Source organism: Triticum dicoccoides, chromosome 5A (assembly GCF_002162155.2).
Source record: "Triticum dicoccoides isolate Atlit2015 ecotype Zavitan chromosome 5A, WEW_v2.0, whole genome shotgun sequence".
In the NCBI taxonomy this organism is placed as follows: Eukaryota; Viridiplantae; Streptophyta; class Magnoliopsida; order Poales; family Poaceae; genus Triticum; species Triticum dicoccoides.
The window spans coordinates 710,028,720-710,046,868 of NC_041388.1; the positions used below are offsets into that span (position 1 = coordinate 710,028,720).

Sequence of the window (18,149 nt, forward strand, 5' to 3'; positions counted from 1 at the left end):
TTTAATTCGAGATGGCTACTCATTTAAATCCGAGAATAATGGTTGTTCTATTTATATGAGAGATATGTTTTATGGTCATGCTCCGCTGGTGAATGGTTTATTCTTAATGAATCTCGAGCGTAATGTTACACATATTCATAGTGTGAATACCAAAAGATGTAAGGTTGATAATGATAGTCCCACATACTTGTGGCATTGCCGCCTTGGTCAGATAGGTGTCAAACGCATGAAGAAGCTCCATGCCGATGGACTTTTGGAGTCTCTTGATTACGAATCATTTGACACGTGCGAACCATGCCTCATGGGTAAAATGACCAAGACTCCATTCTTAGGAACAATGGAGCGAGCAACCAACTTATTGGAAATCATACATACTGATGTGTGCGGTCCAATGAGTGTTGAGGCTCGCGGTGGCTATCGTTATGTTCTCACCCTCACTGATGACTTGAGTAGATATGGGTACGTCTAATGAAACACAAGTCTGAGACCTTTGAAAAGTTCAAGGAATTTCAGAGTGAGGTTGAGAATCAACGTGACAGGAAAATCTAGTTCTTGCGATCAGATCGTGGGGGAGAATACTTGAGTCACGAATTTGGCACACACTTAAGAAAATGTGGAATAGTTTCACAACTCACGCCGCCTGGAACACCTCAGCGTAATGGTGTGTCCGAACGTCGTAATCGCACTATATTGGATATGGTGCGATCTATGATGTCCCTTACCGATTTACCGCTGTCATTTTGGGGCTATGCTGTAACACCCTCGATGCGACTATATCTCCCACGTGTCGAGGCACGACTTAGAGACATCACAACTGAAAGTCTTTGGCCCATTAGCAAGGAATTGGTTGAGTGAAGCAAAGTGATTCTGATTGCTGCCTTGATTCCCTTGGTTGCCTTGATTGCGCTCTTGAAGAATTTGCATGATCAGTTGTGTGTTTGCATTGGTTGCGGCCATCACAGCTTGCCATGCCTCCAGAGGAGGTGGAGGTGGTGGCGGATCAGGATTCGGAGTTGTGCGCGTTGGAGGAGCCATCCTAAAGAGGTTGACCACCATTAGCACATTGATAGACAAATATTGAAGCTGAATCCAACGGAATGAAAATTGCAACATATCGTCTTCACATCCGAACAAAATGAACGAATGCATTCCTCTTGAAATGGTCACATATCCATAAATTGAGAAGCCACGTAGAATTAAGGTAGAGAAATAAATCCACAAGGTACGGATCAAGAACAAATAATCGGTAAGAAATCCCAATCTCAAACCAATATCCGTGGAAGAAGAACTAGAGCTACAAGATTTCCCACCTATGAAACTCCCGAACCTTTCCGGTTATGCAATCAGGTGTTGGGGATACAGGGGAAGCATAATATCTCACCCAAACTAGCAAATCCTACATCCAGCTGTATCCATCCTTCAACACATAACCAAGAAACCTTCGGAAACCATCTACATCAACCTTCGAAAAGCATCCGTTATACAAGTTATGGCGATACTCCCGAACTCCCGCCCCAGTACTGGGTGGCGTCGAGGTTATCTCACCAACGAACTGCATAAAAGAGATTTTCGATGTCGGCGTACTAAACTCAGGTATTCCAGAACTGCAACGATAAAATTATGATGACAACACCTCAGAGCTCAACTCCCCGGGACACTTCCACTAAACCGCTGACAGGAGGCACCAAGATAATGTTCTCATCATAAAACCATCGGAACGATTCCAAGGTACCCGCGTGACCCTTAAATTTTTTTAGTGAAATTTGAGAAGAGAAGAGTCAAAACTCTACGTCAGGATGCCTTACCAGAGCGATGAGGAGACTGGGAAGTAAAAAGAATTCCTAAACTCTCCGATATATAATTCCTAATGACTCAAAACATTTTTCTAGACACAACTCGGCCTCTAAAAACGATCAAGCAATGGGGCTCCTAAGGTCGGGGAAGGCTCTGATTACCAACTTGTAACACCCTTGATGCGACTATATCTCCCATGTGTCGAGGCACGACTTAGAGGCATAATCGCATTGAAGGCATATGTCGCAAGTTAGGCAATATTCACAACATCCCATGTAATATAAATCATAAAGGGGAGATAACATAGTTGGCTTACACTCGCCACGTCAATCAAGTACATAAATAACATTACATCATCCAAAAACTCATGGACCGACAACGGCGCCAAAATAAAAGATAACCCAACAAGCGACGCTGTCCCGATCACCCCCAACTGGGCACCACAACTGATCATCAGGAAAGGAAACATAGTAACATTGAGAGTCTTCGTCGAACTCCCACTTGAGCTCAAATGCGTCTCCTGGAGTGGAATCATCAGGCCCTGCATCTGGTGTAATAGTAAACTGTGAGCCACAGGGACTCAGCAATCTCACACCCTCGTGATCAAGACTATTTAAGCTTATAGGTATGGCAAGGTAAACATAAGTGGAGCTGCAGCAAGCGACTAGCAAATATGGTGGCGAACTTATTCGCAAAAGAGAGCGAGAAGAGGAGGCAAAGCGCGAGCGAGAATCTAGAGAACAACCTGCGCAAACATTACTCCAACACCGTGTCCGCTTCCCGGACTCCGCCGAGAAGAGGCCATCACGGTAACACACTCAGTTGATTCATTTTAATTAATTAAGGTTTAGGTTATCTACAACCGGACATTAACAATTCCCATCTGCCCATAACCGCGGGCACGGCTTTCGAAAGTTCAAATCCCTGCAGGGGAGTCCCAACTTAGCCCATGACAAGCTCTCACAGTCAACGAAGGAATAGACCTCCTCCCAAGACGTTCCGATCAGACTCGGTATCTCGGTTCTTCAAGACATTTTGACAGGTTAAAACAAGACCAGCAACACCGCCCGAATGTGCCGACAAATCCCGATAGGAGCGACACATATCTCTTTCTCAGGGCACACTCAGATTGTCTAAACTTCCGGTAGGCCAGCCCAGAGTTGCCCCTGGTTGCCACCGGCGGCTGACAGTTTGGACCAACACTCAGAGGAGCACTGGCCCGGGGGGGGGGGTTAAAAGAATGATGACCCTTGAGTCTGCAGAACCCAAGGGAAAGAAAAGGCTAGGTGGCAAATGGTAAAACCAAGGTTGGGCATTGCTGGAAAAGCTTTAATCAAGGCGAACTATCAAGGGGTTCCCATTATAACCCAACCGCGTAAGGAACGCAAAAATCCGGGAACATAACACCGATATGACGGAAACTAGGGCGGCAAGAGTGGAACAAAACACTAGGCGAGAGGCCGAGCCTTCCACCCTTTACCAAGTATATAGATGCGTTAAGATAACAAGATAATATAATGATATCCCAACAAGTAAATAAATGTTCCAACAAAGAACGGCCTCCAATCTTCACCTGCAACTAGCAACGCTATAAGAGGGGCTGAGCGAAGCGGTAACATAGCCAATCAACGGTTTGCTAGGACATGGTGGGTTAGAGGTTTGACATGGCAATTTGGGAGGCTTGAAAGCAAGTGGTAGGCATCGTAGCATTGGCATAGCAAAAGAGCGAGCAAACTAGCATAGCAAAGATAGTAGTGATTTCGAGGGTATGATCATCTTGCCTGCACGGTTGTCAGAGTTGACTGGATCCTCGAAAGCAAACTCAACGGGCTCCTCGTTAGCGAACTCGTCTCCCGGCTCTACCCAAACAAGACAAACAAGCAACAAGGACACAATCAACCACGTGCAAGAATCAAACAAGACGAGGCAAAGATGATATGCTATGCGGGATGCGATGCGGGATGCAAAATGCAAGATATGCCAGGAAATGTATGAACCTGGCCTCAACTTGGAATTCCAAGTGTGCCACTGGAAAGATGAGATGAAATCGCTTGAAAACGATATAAAGATCATCGGAAACAGAGTTACGGTTTGGAAATGGCAAGCGATACAAAAATGGCACCGGTCTACGATCAACAGCAAGTAGGCATCTAAATGCAACTAAATGAACAAGCTACAACACCCAAACATGGCAACAAAATACATGGCAGGGATGCATTCAAGATGCTTAACAAAAGTCTAGCACTGAGCTACGGCCAAATCATCCATTAACAGGTTCAAACAAGCATGGCAAAAATGCATATGGCAAACAGATCTCAGACTTGGTCAAATTAACACTTGTCTGGAATTTCAGATCAGGTAGCACTCTTCGGAGCACCAAAACAACATGCTACAGGACCTGAACATCGCAAAGTAAAGCATGGCATGGAGATACTCGAAGAGCTTAACAAAAGTCCCTTAGTGACCTTGAGCCAAAAGGGATCAGAAAATACAATTGCAAGCATGTGAACATAGCAAAAACATAATCAGTTATCAGACTTAGTGAAAACTGGCACATGCTGAAACATAACTCAAGTAGGCATGTTTACGAGCTCGATGCACTCACTACGGTGCAAGTCATGGCAAGACAAGCATACATCCATCAAGAAGGCACAAAATGCAAGCTAGACATGGCAAGAACAATAGCATAGCATGCACGGATCAACTACAACAACACCGGCAAAAGTGCAAACAAGTTGACAATCTGCCCAGATTCACAAAGTAGCAAAAGTAGAGCTCGATTGACTCAAGCTATGGTGCTCCATAATTGCAAACAAAGACATGGATGGATAGAGCACTAGAATATTAACAAAACATCCTTACTGATCATCCTCAAAAGAGGCACGGTTCACTAGGAAACAACATGAACATATGGCAATATGAGATAAACAGGTCAAGGACTTAGTGGAATTGCCAAGTCCCTGAAAACAGAATTAACAAGTGCACCACTTTGCAAGCTTGCACTAGTCACCACACACATCACAAAAATACATGGGTTGCACCTCTGGAAAGATGACAAAACCCTTAACAAAACACATGTAGAGCATCATGGCATATCATGCACACATTAATCATGGCAAAAATGACAAAAACCTAAATGGAGCAGCATATCTGACAATTATCTCAAGTAGCTCTCTTCTAACAGCATTTCGGGCATCAAGATGAACTCAAATGAAAATGATGCAATGTAATGAAATGATTTACTCTCTAAGATGAACATTTTGATATGCTATATGCATGAATCGGAGCTACGGATGCAAAGTTACGAAGCTATGAACAGGGGCACTTGGATTAGAAAATCCGGGGACTTAGTGAAAAAAACAACCTCTCTCAGATCTAGGGTGTCGGTGGCACGCGAACCGAGGCGGCAGCACACTGTTCACTGGCGGCGGGGTTGACACCGGAGGAGAACGAAGCGCCGGAATGCAAAACGGACAACAGGGAAAATGCTCGAATGCATGAGATGAACACGTATGCAAATGCAATGCACATGATGACATGATAAGAGATGCATGACAACGACAACAACACACCGAGACAAAGACCCGAACCCGAGAAAATAAATTAACTTAACGCCGGAAACGGCAAGAGTTGGAGTACAAATTGGGAAAGTTACATCCGGGGTGTTACATATGCTTTAGAGACTGCCGCATTCACTTTAAATAGGGCTTCGTCGAAATCCGTTGAGACGACACCGTATGATGGTTTGGGAAGAAACCTACGCTGTCGTTTCTAAAAGTTTGGGGATGCGATGCTTATGTCAAGAAACTTCAACCTGAAAAGCTCGAACTCAAGTCAGAAAAATGCGTCTTCATAGGATACCCTAAAGAAACTATTGGGTATACCTTATACCTCAGATCCGAAGGCAAGATCTTTGTTGCCAAGAATGGATCCTTTCTAGAGAAAGAGTTTCTCTCGAAAGAAATAAGTGGGAGGAAAGTAGAACTCGATGAAGTATTACCTCTTGAACCGGTAAGTGGCGCAGCTCAGGAAATTGTTCCTGAGGTGCCTGCACCGACTAGAGAGGAAGTTAATGATGATGATCATGAAACTACAGATCAAGTTGCTACTGAACTTCGTAGGTCCACGAGGACACGTTCCGCACCAGAGTGGTACGGCAACTCTGTCTTGGAAATCATGTTGTTAGACAACGGTGAACCTTCGAACTATGAAGAAGCGATGGCGGGCCCGGATTCCGACAAATGGCTGGAAGCCATGAAATCCGAGATAGGATCCATGTATGAAAAGGAAGTATGGACTTTGACTGACTTTCCCGATGATCGGCGAGCCATAGAAAATAAATGGATCTTTAAGAAGAAGACAGACGCGGATGGTAACGTAACCATCTATAAAGCTCGGCTTGTCGCTAAGGGTTATCGACAAGTTCAAGGGGTTTACTACGATGAGACTTTCTCACCCGTAGCGAAGCTGAAGTCCGTCCGAATCATGTTAGCAATTGTCGCATTCTATGATTATGAGATATGGCAAATAGACGTCAAAACGGCATTCCTTAATGGTTTCCTTAAGGAAGAATTGTATATGATGCAGCCGGAAGGTTTTGTCGATCCTAAGAATGCTAACAAGGTGTGAAAGCTCCAACACTCGATTTATGGGCTGGTGCAAGCATCTCGGAGTTGGAACATTCATTTTGATGAGATGGTCAAAGCGTTTGGGTTTACGCAGACTTATGGAGAAGCCTGCATTTACAAGAAAGTGAGTGGGAGCTCTATAGCATTTCTCATATTGTATGTGGATGACATACTGTTGATGGGAAATGATATAGAATTCTTGGAAAGCATAAAGGCCTACTTGAACAAGTGTTTTTCAATGAAGGATCTTGGAGAAGCTGCTTATATATTAGGCATCAAGATCTATAGAGATAGATCGAGACGCCTCATTGGTCTTTCACAGAGTACGTACCTTGACAAGATATTGAAGAAGTTCAAAATGGATCAGTCAATGAAGGGGTTCTTGCCTGTATTGCAAGGTACGAGAGTGAGCATGGCTCAATGCCCGACCACGGCAGAAGATAGAGAAAAGATGAGTGTCGTCCCCTATGCCTCGGCCATAGGGTCTATCATGTATGCTATGTTGTGTACCAGACCTGATGTAAACCTTGCTGTAAGTTTGGTAGGAAGGTACCAAAGTAATCCCGGCATGGAACACTGGACAGCGGTCAAGAATATCCTGAAGTACCTGAAGAGGACTAAGGATATCTTTCTCGTTTATGGAGGTGACGAAGAACTCGTCGTAAAGGGTTACGTCGATGCTAGCTTCGACACAGATCTGGATGACTCTAAGTCACAAACTAGATACGTGTATATTTTGAATGGTGGGGCAGTAAGCTGGTGCAGTTGCAAGCAAAGCATTGTGGCGGGATCTACATGTGAAGCAGAGTACATGGCAGCCTCGGAGGCAGCACAAGAGGCAATCTGGGTGAAGGAGTTCATTACCGACATAGGAGTCATACCCAATGCGTCGGGCCCAATGACTTTCTTTTGTGACAACACTGGAGCTATTGCCCTTGCCAAGGAGCCCAGGTTTCACAGGAAGACCAGGCATATCAAGCGTCACTTCAACTCCATTCGTGAAAGTGTTCAAAATGGAGACATAGATATTTGTAAAGTACATACGGACCTGAATGTGCAGATCCGTTGACTAAACCTCTCCCTAGAGCAAAAGATGATCAACACCAGAACTGTATGGGTGTTTGGTTCATCACAATGTAACTAGACTATTGACTCTAGTGCAAGTGGGAGACTGTTGGAAATATGCCCTAGAGGCAATAATAAAATGGTTATTATTATATTTCTTTGTTCATGATAATTGTCTATTGTTCATGTTATAATTGTGTTATCCGGAAATCGTAATACATGTGTGAATACATAGACCACAACACGTCCCTAGTGAGCCTCTAGTTGACTAGCTCGTTGATCAAAAGATAGTCATGGTTTCCTAAGTATGGACACTGGATGTCATTGATAAAAGGATCACATCATTAGGAGAATGATGTGATGGACAAGACCCAATCCTAAGCATAGCTCAAAGATCATGTAGTTCGTTTGCTGTAGCTTTTCCGAATGTCAAGTATCATTTCCTTAGACCATGAGATTGTGCAACTCCCGGATATCGTAGGAGTGCTTTGGGTGTGCCAAACGTCAGAACGTAACTGGGTGACTATAAAGTTATACTACAGGTATCTCCGAAAGTGTCTGTTGGGTTGGCACGAATCGAGACTGGGACTTGTCACTCCGTATGACGGAGAGGTATCTCTGGGCCCACTCGGTAATGCATCATCATAATGAGCTCAATGTGACCAAGTGGTTGATCACGGGATCATGCATTACGGTACGAGTAAAGTGACTTGCCGATAACGAGATTGAACGAGGTATTGGGATACCGACGATCGAGTCTCGGGCAAGTAACGTACCGATTGACAAAGGGAATTGTATACGGATTGATTAAATCCTCGACATCGTGGTTCATCCGATGAGATCATCGAGGAGCATGTGGGAGCCAACATGGGTATCCAGATCCCGCTGTTGGTTATTGACCGGAGAGTCGTCTCGTTCATGTCTGCATGTCTCCCGAACCCGTAGGGTCTACACACTTAAGGTTCGGTGACGCTAGGGTTGTTGAGATATTAGTATACGGTAACCTGAAAGTTGTTCGGAGTCCCGGATGAGATCCCGGAGGTCACGAGGACTTCCGAAATGGTCCGGAGGTGAACATTTATATATAGGAAGTCAAGTTTCGGCCATCGAGAAAGTTTCGGGGGTAATCGGTATTGTACCGGGACCACCGGAAAGGTCCCGGGGGTCCACCGGGTGGGGCCATCTATGCCGGAGGGCACCATGGGCTGAAGTGGGAGGGGAACCAGCCCCTAGTGGGCTGGTGCGCCCGCCTTGGGCCTCCCCTGCGCCTAGGGTTGGAAACCCTAGGGGTGGGGGCGCCCCACTTGGCTTGGGGGGCAAGCCACCCCTTGGCCGCCCCCCCCTTGGAGATTGGATCTCCTAGGGCCAGCGCCCCCTAGGGGTCCTATAAATAGTGTGGGGAGGGAGGGGAGCCGCACCCTAGCCCCTGGCCTCTCCCTCTCCCTCCCGTGACACCTCTCCTTCTCCCTGTGCTTGGCGAAGCCCTGCCGAGATCACTGTTGCTTCCACCACCACGCCGTCGTGCTGCTGGATCTTCATCAACCTCTCCTTCCCCCTTGCTGGATCAAGTTGGAGGAGACGTCTTCCCAACCGTACGTGTGTTGAATGCGGAGGTGCCGTCCGTTTGGCGCTAGATCATCGGTGATTTGGATCACGACGAGTACGACTCCATCAACCTTGTTCTCTTGAACGCTTCTGCGCGCGATCTAAAAGGGTATGTAGATGCACTCCTTTCTCCCTCGTTGCTAGATGACTCCATAGATTGATCTTGGTGATGTGTAGAAAATTTTAAAATTCTGCTACGTTCCCCGACACGCACCCCTGCCGGTCAGTGTCAAACTACCATGATTGGTCGCGATGTCCCCGTTGAAATTGAAGGGTTGGAATTTCTTGTTTCTCCCATTATTCTGGAATCTTCCAACATTGACCTCATTCTGGGAATGGAATGGTTGAAAGCACATACTGCCTCTATCGTTTGTGCCACCAAAGTTGTTCATCTCCTACACCCTTCTGATGAGATAGTAAGCTACCATGCTTAGATTGTTCAAAACGCTGAAGCACGACTTTATGCTTTGAATGCGTTGAACACATCACCTCTTGAGTGAATTGAAAAGATTCCAGTTGTTCGCGACTTCCTACATGTCTTTCCAGGAGAACTTCTAGGAATACCTCCTGCCCGGGCTATCGAGTTCGTCATCGATTTGAAACCAGGCACCGTTCCTATCGCCAAACCACCCTACAAGATGCCACCTCATGAGCTCCTTGAACTTAAGGAGGAAACCGAAATATCTCTTTGCAGTGGTTTCATTCGTCCAAGTTCCTCTGCTTGGGGAGCACCTTCTCTCTTTGTAAAGAAGAAGGATGGAATGAACCCTTTGGTCCAAGACTATCGTCCTATCAACCAAGCTACAATTCAGAACAAATATCCGCTTCCTTGGATCAATGATCTGTATGATCAACTTGCTGGTTCATCAATATTCTCTAAACTCGACTTGAGGTTGGGTTACCAGCAGATCCGTGTTCGTGAAGAGGATATTCCAAAAACTGCATTCGTCACTTGTTATGGTTCTTACGAGTACACCGTCATGTCTTTTGCCTTGACCAATGCTCCAGCCACATTCTCTCGTCTGATGAACTACATATTCATGGATTACCTCGACAAGTTCGTCATAGTCTATCTGGATGATATCCTGGTATATTCGAAGAACAAAGAAGAACATGTTGAACATCTTCGACTTGTTCTAGAGAAGCTTCGAGAACATCAACTTTATGCCAAGTATTCCAAGTGCGAATTATGGTTACCCGAAGTCACCTACCTTGGTCATGTCATCTCCAAGGACGGTATTGCCGTCAACCCAGAGCGCGTTTAGGCTATTCTTGACTAGACCCCTCCGAAGACTGTCAAGCAAGTCAGAAGCTTTCTCGGTCTAGCCAGCTATTGTCGCCGCTTTGTCAAGAACTTCTCCAAGATCGCCAAGCCACTGAACAATCTGCTTCACAAAGGCATTAAGTTCGATTGGACAGACAAATCTCAGGAAAGTTTCCAGGCACTCAAAGATAAGCTGACATCTGCCCCAGTGCTTGCTCCCTCTGATTCTCGCAAGGACTTTGTCATCTATTGCGACGCTTCACGTCAAGGATTAGGCTGTGTCCTAATGCAAGAGAGCAGAGTGATTGCTTATGCCTCTCGTCAAGTGCGTCCTCATGAAGAGAACTACCTAGTTCATGACCTTGAGCTTGTTGCAGTTATCTATGCACTGAAGCTATGGTGATAGTACCTTCTCGGTAATCGTTGCGAGATCTTCACCGATCACCAGAGTCTGAAGTATTTGTTTACTCAAACAGATCTGAACCTCCGTCAGCAGCGATGGATGGAAGCTATTGCTGATATAACTGCGGTATATCCTATACCCCTGGTAAGGCTAATGTAATGGCCGATGCCCTGAGTCGTAAGTCTTATTGCAATAACCACATGGTTCATAAAGCTCAGCCTTGCCTTTCTGAAGAACTTTGCAAGCTGAACCTTCAACTAGTTCCACAAGGTTCTCTTAATAACCTTGTCCTGGAACCAACTCTGCTGAAAGAAATTAAGTCTGCTCAAGCCAAAGATGCTCACGTGGATTTGATGAAAAAGGATCTTGCCTTAGAGAAATCCAGAGATTTCTCACTTGGTGAAGATGGAACCTTATAGTTCAGAGATCGCATTGTCTTACCCCGGTTTGAGCTTATGATAGAGAAGGTGATGAAAGAAGCGCATGATACCCCTCTCTCTATTCATCCGGAAAGTACCAAGATGTATCTAGACATCCGTCAGAAGTACTCGTGGTCTAATATGAAGCAAGACATTGCTCAATAAATTGAAGAATGTGACGTTCATCGACGCATCAAAGCGGAACATCAGAAACCGGCTGGACTTCTACAACTGCTTCTGATTCCTGAATGGAAGTGGGATAAGATCCAAATGGACTTCGTCACTGGCCTTCCCAAGTCTCGGAGAGGTAACGATGCTATCTTTGTCGTCATCGACCAATTCTCGAAGGTTGCTCACTTTCTGCCAGTCAAGGAGACTATCACTGCTAGTCAATTAGCAAACCTGTATATCTCTAGAATTGTGTCACTCCACGGCATTCCGAAGGAGATCAGTTAAGATCGCGGCAGTATATTCACTTCAAAGTTCAGGGATAGTTTCCAAGAGGCAATGGGAACTCATATTACCTGGAGCACTGCATATCATCCCCTATCCCAAGGTCAAGTCGAGCGAGTTAATCAAATTCTTGAAGACATGCTTCGGGCTTGTGTTATTTCTTTCAGCAAGAAGTGGGAAGAATCTCCCTTATGCGGAGTTCTCTTATAACAACAGCTATCAAGCCAGCTTGAAGATGGCACCCTTCGAAGTGCTTTATGGATGTAAGTGTCGAACCCCTCTGAATTGGTCAGAAACTAGGGAACGGACGCTCATTGGTCCAGACATTATTCAACAAGCTGAAGAGCAGGTTCGCATTGTCCGGGATAATCTCGAGGCGGCCCGGTTCTGCCAGAAGAGCAACTATGACCGGAAACACTGGGGTTCAACTTATCAACCTGGTGAACAAGCTTATCTGCGTGTCACTCCTTTGAGAGGCACTCATCGGTTTGGAGCCAAGGGAAAGCTAGCTCCGCGCTACATTGGTCCCTTCCGCATCCTCGCCCGTCGTGGACTGGTGGCTTATCAATTGGAGTTGCCACCTCAGTTCTCTCATGCCCATGACGTCTTCCACGTGTCACAACTTCGTCGATGCTTCAAGGATCCGTAACGTGAAGTGGACCCGGAATTGATTGAAGTTCAAGATGATCTCACACACAAAGAGCATCCGATCTGCATTCTTGAAGAAGCTGAACGTCGGACACGCCAGAAGGTTACCAAGTTCCTCAAGGTGCAATGGTCAAATCATTCTAAAGATGAAGCCACTTGGGAACGTGAGGATAACCTCCATGCTGAATACCTCGACCTGTTCCCTTCTACCTCTTAATTCTCGGGACGAGAATTTCTTTTAGAGGAGGAGAGTTGTAACACCCCGATGTAATGATGCTACAGTAACCCCTGGGATTAAGCTAATCATTTTTGCTAAACAAGTGTTTGGTCATCATTGCCCTCTATCTCTTTCATTATTCCAGTTTCTGATTCAAAATCAAATCCTAAGTGATTTTCAAAAATGCTCAAACATGAAAACTAAAATGTTCATCATGTGTAAAATATTCTCTTGGTAATATTGGTCGTGATCCAACATTTTTGCAAAATGCCTATGTGGCCTAAAATAGCTAAAACAGAAAAGATTTAAAAAAGAAAAAAAGGAGAAGAAAGAGGAACCCCCCTCCTTGGGCCGAACCCAACTGGGCCGGCCCACCTACCCACCCGAGCGAGCCCAGTTGCCCCTCGCACCGGTCTCCCCCCTCCCGCCATGTTCCTCGGTCTCAGACCGCTACAGGGGCTCGTCGCCGCCTGACCACCTCGCCAGCGACGACAGGGGATAAGGCCACCCCGACGCCTTGGCCTCCACCCATCTCTCCCACTTGCTCCCTCTCTCTCTGCCTCTCCCTCTCCCCACCAGTTCCTCGCTCGCTTCCTCTCCCCCGGTTCGCCATCCACGCCTGAGCGCGGTCGCCGCCGTCCTCCGTCGTTGCCGCGGCCACCGGCCACCCCGCGCCTCGCCAGCATGTCCACGAGACGCGTCGTCCTCGGCTACACCCTCTGCACCAACCGGAGCGAGAAGGGAGCCACCACCGCGAACCCGACCCCTTCTTCCTCCTGCGTCTGTCTTCGTCTCCTCTCTGATTTGCCGCCGTTGGTCCTCCCCGAGCCCGCTAACGCACACCTACAGGCTCACGGTGAGCAGCCGCATCGCCTCCCCCTCTCTTCGGCCTCTCCCCGTAGCTGCAGCCGTCGCTTTTGCCGCGCCTGAACACCTCGCCGCCGATGAGCTCGTGGCCGTCGCCATAGCCGCTCTCACGCTCGCCTGAGCACAGCACCGTGCTCCTGGTGCCCCCAGGAGCACAACGAACATGCCCACGCGCTCCGCCGAGCTCTGTAGCGCCGTTTCCGTCAAGGTCCCATACGCGTCGCCGTCGTAGCTCGTCGCCGGCCTCGTTTCCGGCCACCTCCGGCCACATAACCACCACGGTTCGACGCGGCTAGCTCCGCTCATTCGAACGCGCCCTCTCCCGCGTGAAACGGCCTCCTGCAGACGAAACCCGATGCCGTCCCGTGCCTCCGCCGCGTCTGAAGGTCGCCGGTGTTGAGCCGCCGGCCGCCGCCGACGTGGCTAGGCGGGCCCCACCCCTGGGTCACTGCCCGTGGGCCCCCTGGCTCCAGTTGACCACATTGACCATGGTCTACTGTGCTGACTGGGCACGCAGAGTCATTGACATGTGGGCCCCTCTGTTAATTAGGCTAATTAAACATTTTTATAAATAAAAATAATTAGTTAAACTAAATAGTCACTGACTAATGGGGCCCGCACCTCTAACTAGTATTGTTAGTCATTTTAATCCACTGTTAGTGCCACAGTCGTTGACATGTGGGACCCACTTGTCAGTTTGACCTGATCAGCCGTCCTGTTGACTGCTGACGACACAGTGATGTCATGATGACGTCTTTTTCTCTTTTCTGTTAATTTAGGAATTCCAGAATATTGCTTTAATCTTTGAAAAATGATAGAAAATAATCCGTAACTCTGATGAAAATGTTTTCTACATGAAAGTTGCTCAGAAAAATCCAACGAATCCGAATACGCGTCAGTTCATCTGTCACATGCCCCTAGCATGCTGAACATGGAACTTTCCCCCTCTTTTCCTCTTTCCAGAATCCAACTAACGTTGGGAATTCATCCTCGGATGTTTATCCCCTCCGTCTGCAACGTGTAGTACGACATTAGGGCAACCCTAGCTCTGCCTATCATCATGTTATGCCTTGTGATGCATTGTTTGCTCTGTATTTATTGTTTCTCCCCCCTCTCCTCTCTGGTAGACCCCGAGACCGATGCCTCCCCTGTGATCGACTACGTCGTTGACGACCCCTCCTTGTCAGAGCAACCAGGCAAGCAAACCCTCCTTGAGCATTTCGATATCGCCCATTTCTTTCCTCTCATGCTTGCATTAGAACTGCTACTGCTTTCTGTATGATCCTACTCTGATGCATAGCCTGTTGTTGTTACCTGCTTTCATACCTTACCTGCTTATCCTAAACTGCTTAGTATAGGTTGGTTAGTAATCCATCAGTGACCCCCCACCTTGTCCCAGTTGCCCCGCTTTATGTTTGATGACTCAATCAATGTGATCGACGTCCAGGCCCCGACACCGCACATCACCCCCCCCTTAGTTGTACGACTCTGTAGAGTAACCATCGAGTGCCGAGGGTGGAACCTCTTACATCACTCCTGATGAGGCCTCTGTAGAGTAGCTATTCGGTCGTGGTCATCGAGGGTGATTTCCTCCGTAACCACTTCCGATACGGCTCTGTCGTGCAACCCCTCAAGTGTGAACCTCGAGGGTGGATCCTCTTATGTTCACCTTGATGATTACATCGAGTGGAATTCACCGGGGGTGATTCCTCGGGTTTTTCCCCTTGGTGTTAGACACACAGTTACTATGGTTACTATGACTTTGCACTGAGCCATGTTACTAAAGACGGGTCGGCCCTGAGGGGTACCCGCGCGAGCTTAATAGCGAGTGATGTGGAGTCGGGTTAACCTGGAAGGTGCCCGCGAGATACTTACGAGGTGTGGCCGGGCATTCTTAGCCCTTGCCGCAAGTACTCGAGACGGGGCGACGGGGTCACATCGATCATGAGTCTCTGCTCGTTACCGTGTGCTCATAATTCACTATGGTTTGGATATTTGATCTAAGGGGCCTCTGTCCTGATAGCACTAACCATCACGTGGGCATAGTATGGGCGTTCTGCGTCGTATACATCAGCCGAAGCTTAATAGACGCCAGCGACTAAGCGGCGTGCGCCGGGTTGGACTGCGTAAGCTCCTGCCTTGTTGAAGGAGGTAGCTAGGTCTGCTCACCGGCCGCGTACGCAACATGCAGGAGTTCCCGGGGAGATGGCCCATGACCCCTGGGGGCATAGGCTTAGTCCCGCATGCTGACCTCTCTATTAAGCCTAGGTCGGGTTGCGGCGTATTGTTTGGCCGAGGCCGGGCATGACCTAGGAAAGTGTGTCCGGCCAGAGTTAATCGAGTGTGATGGGTAAGTTGGTGCACCCCTGCAGGGAAGAAAACATCTATCGATAGCCTGTCCTGCGGTAACAGACACTTGGAGTTGTATCCCGATCGATACAACTAGAACTAGATACTTGTGATGAGAACTGGATGGTGATGAGAATTGGATTGTGATGACACTTGGATAGTATGGCTCTGGGATTGCTTTCTCGCTGGGAGTCGAGAAAGGATCTCTGGCCGAGGTTGATAACACTACTATTTTACATTATGGTGATCTGTATTCTGCTATATGCTGCAAGATGCTTGAAGATGCTTGAAGACGCTAGTCTTCGATCGGCTAGGCTTTTCCCTTCTCTTCTGGCATTCTGCAGTTCAGTCCACAGATACGGCCCATTTCCTTTGATACAGATGCATACTTAGTTTAGATCTAATGTAAGTCTTGCGAGTACTTTGGATGAGCACTCACGGTTACTTTGCTACTTCTTTTTCCCCCATACCCGATTATTGCGACCATATGACCGATCCCAGGAGCCAGACGACGCCATTGATGACTACTACTACCCGGAGGATGCCTACTACTACGTGAAGACCGCAGACGACTAGGAGTAGTTAGGAGGCTCCCAGGCAGGAGGCCTTGCCTTTTCGATTGTTGTTGCTTTTGTGCTAGCCTTCTTAGCACACGGGGAAGGTCAGGCGCGTTACTCGGGAAGTTCATGTTGTGATCAGAATATTATTCTGATCCCGTGATCAGAATAGTATTTATATATATATATATATATATATATATATATATATATATATATATATATATATATATATATATATATATAGGTGCGCTAAAGTGAGCCTGAGCGCAATGCGCTTATTCTACGCTCTGGCCTAACAATGCGCAACCAACCAGAAAACATGCGCGTGGCTAGTGCCTTGGCCTCCAATTTTTCTTCCACCTACTAGTAATCAGCCATGTTGGATATAGTAACTGAATTAATTCGGTTACTGGCTGCAGCAATGGTTCACCGCTCTGCCACAATTTTTTTATTATATGCGTCCTCCTGATTACATATAGTAATCATCCATGGAAAATGTAGTAAAATATTAACTTGATTACCGTGTGCTTGTGATGGTTCATCACCTCAGCATAGTTTTGCTTTATTACTTGTCTGCGCCAATCACACATGGTAATCAACCATGTAAAGTATAGTAACATAATTTATTGGGTTACTGGTTGCACAAAAGATACCATTTTATGTCAGAGAATTAAGGAGTGGTGTGCGGCATCTCGTAATAGATCTCGTAATAGATCTAGTCCGTTACCATATGTGCCAGTTCTTTTACCATGCATAATGGTACAAGACGTTGGGTGTAGTGCGGTTGCATGCAATCTCGTAAAGCTATTTGTTCCATTACCATATTTCTAACCTTTTTACTGTCATTAGCAAATAGAACCCCGCGGGGCGGAGGTCGGCGGTGGGAGTGGTAACTGAATTAAATCCATTTCTACAAGCGATATTACCATCAATTGCCGAAGCGTGTGGAGGTGGGGTTGATTAGTGTGACCCGAGCGTACGATTACCAGTTTTGCATTATAGCTCGTAACTAGATAACCATAATGATCAATTTTATTACTGTGTGCATTGGCTGGGTCGATCGAATCTAGGACAATAGTAAAGGATATAACACCTTTACTAGAAAGTAAAAAGGGCATTACGATCAAACCTGTAGCACTAGTAGTACATAGTAAATGGCATACTCCCTCCCTCCTTTAAAGAGTGTACTTTCAACTTTGTTGGGTAGTCAAACTATCTCAAAGTTTGACTGGGTTTGTGCAAAAAAATATCAATATTTATGAAACCAAATAGGTATATGATGAAAATATATTTTATCATGAATCTAATGCTACTAATTTAATGGTGTAAATATTGATGTATTATTGTTGAAATATGGTCAAACATAAAAAAGTTTGACTTTCCAACAAAGGTGGAAGTACCCTCTTTAAAGGACGGAGGGAGTAGCACTTTACTACAAATGGGAGTAAGCATTACCGTCAAAATGGCACATAGTAAATGGCATAGCACTTTTACTACGAATAGTAGTAAGCATTACCATCAAATTAGGAAAGTGGTGGATGGTGTGCGTGGGTTGGCTGGCTTGGCGGGTTGCGTGATTAAGCCGGAGCGTAGAATAAACCATTATGCGCGCACGCGCAGTTTATATATATAACTCATCTTGGCACTATTGTTTGGCATCAAAATATGCACCTTTGTGCCAAATATGGGCACATTTTCATGAACAATGCCATGGATATGTGCATGACATGGGCATTTGGCTTGAAAGTCATGAATGTTCATACATGGTAGTCCATTTTCTGAAAGTTTTTTATGTCAAAATCCATTTATATCATTTTTCCTAACCACTAAGTACACATAAAACAACTCCATGTGAAAGTATAGCATTATATTTTTTT

At 46.3% G+C, this 18,149-nt stretch overlaps 1 protein-coding gene across 3 annotated transcripts in view; it reads right to left on the bottom strand.

Moving 5' to 3' along the window:
• Nucleotides 1–3,603: 3,603 nt before the first annotated feature.
• LOC119304371 overlaps nt 3,604–18,149 on the bottom strand; it is a 38,787-nt gene continuing 24,241 nt past the window's right edge. For all 3 annotated transcript variants that reach the window (XR_005148224.1, XR_005148223.1, XR_005148222.1), the window contains one exon: nt 3,604–3,653. The gene's annotated coding sequence lies outside the window, so the exon portion shown is untranslated. The remainder of the gene's footprint in view (nt 3,654–18,149) is intronic.